This window comes from Coffea arabica, chromosome 8e (assembly GCF_036785885.1).
Source record: "Coffea arabica cultivar ET-39 chromosome 8e, Coffea Arabica ET-39 HiFi, whole genome shotgun sequence".
Classification (NCBI taxonomy): Eukaryota; Viridiplantae; Streptophyta; class Magnoliopsida; order Gentianales; family Rubiaceae; genus Coffea; species Coffea arabica.
In genome coordinates, this window is record NC_092324.1 from 9,540,965 (window position 1) to 9,542,588 (window position 1,624).

Here is a 1,624-nt window from a genome sequence, read left to right on the forward strand (position 1 = left end):
ACGGGCTTTTACTACAAGTACAAGTTTAATTCCGATTTTATACCCGTTGTCTGCAAGTATACAGGTCAATCAAGTAGTATAGTGCATGTATCGGGTCGATCCCACGATGAGCAAGTTAAACAATTATTAGGTTCTTATTTACTCTATTATTTAAACTAACAATAAATTGGAGTAGAAATATTATAAATACTACTTCCTATAATCTGATTAGATCAATGCAAGTTACAAATGGAGAAAGTTCACTAAAGACTTGAATCTAGGGATGTAGATTCCACTTATGGCACAAAAGATCCAAATGAATGAATTTAACACTTGTTACTACTCTTGTTTAACTAGGGATTCATTTCCAAAATTGCCAAAATCTCATTCTCATGATAATAATGGTTTGGAACAGCCTAGTTTTCCCTAATCTATGGTGAATAACTAACCCTATTCTTACTTCATTCATGAAATGTAAATTTAATCCACTTGAATGTATTTCTATTCTCATGAACCTACAACTCAAGCTCTACTCATGTTATTCCATTATTATTACCAATTCTCATTGAGTAATAACAACTATAAACCTGCTATTGGTGATCAAACAACAACAAGTAATCAAACATGCACAAGTAGACAAGTTAATACAAGATGTAACAAGTGCAAATAATATTCAATTCATATCATTTGGCCATAAGTTTCATCTACTCCCTAGATATAGGAATTTAGCTACTCATGAATGATATCACAATCAAACTCATAACTTCATTAATGGAAAACATCATAAGTTACAAGTACAAGAAGGATAAAGAAAAGCTTAGCTGTGAGACCCCGAATGTGAGAACCCGTAAATTTCTTTATTTCTAGGCTTTATTTTATTTATTGGCACGCCTTTTATGCATTTTCTTTAGTAGGAAAATTTTCTAGATAATTTTTACGAGTAAATATAATTTTTAGATGATTTTTCTAGTATCGGTTAGTTTTTGAGAAATTAAGAGCGTATACCGGACGTGGGACCCGCTAGTGCGGAAAGTTCGGTAAAATTCGGCCAATTAGGTTGAGTTTGGGATACTGGAATTAATTTACTAGGTGCTAGGAGATGATTAGAGGTTGTTATATGGATGAGAGTGGAGAGACAAAAGGATAACCAAGTATTAATTATAGTGACAAGTGTCACTTGGAGAACTAGTCTTACTTGTTGACCACTATTCATACTTTACCAAATAAATCAAAAATTGACCCAAAAATCACTAAAATTTCCAAGCTTATGGCCGGCTCTCTCTAAGGGAGAAAGAAAAGAAAACTCTCCACTTTCTTAGCTCCAATCTTGTCCAATCTTCAATTCCAACCGTTTAATCTTGAATTTTCTCCATAAAACCTCTTAGTTTAGTAGTATTAAGCTTGGTTGTGAAGTGGTTTGGAGGAGCAAGGTGCTAAATTGGGTCTTTTCTTGGGTTTGTAAGGTATGTGACCAAGGAACCTTCTCTTTGATCCTAATAATGTTCAATTTGTACCTTATGTGAGTTAAAGAGATAATTTTAGGTGTTATTTTGTGACTTTTGGTTGAAATTGGTGAAGTTTTATATTTATTTGGGAATTTTCTATTCTCATATGATTAATGTTGTTGGACCATGGATGATGGTTG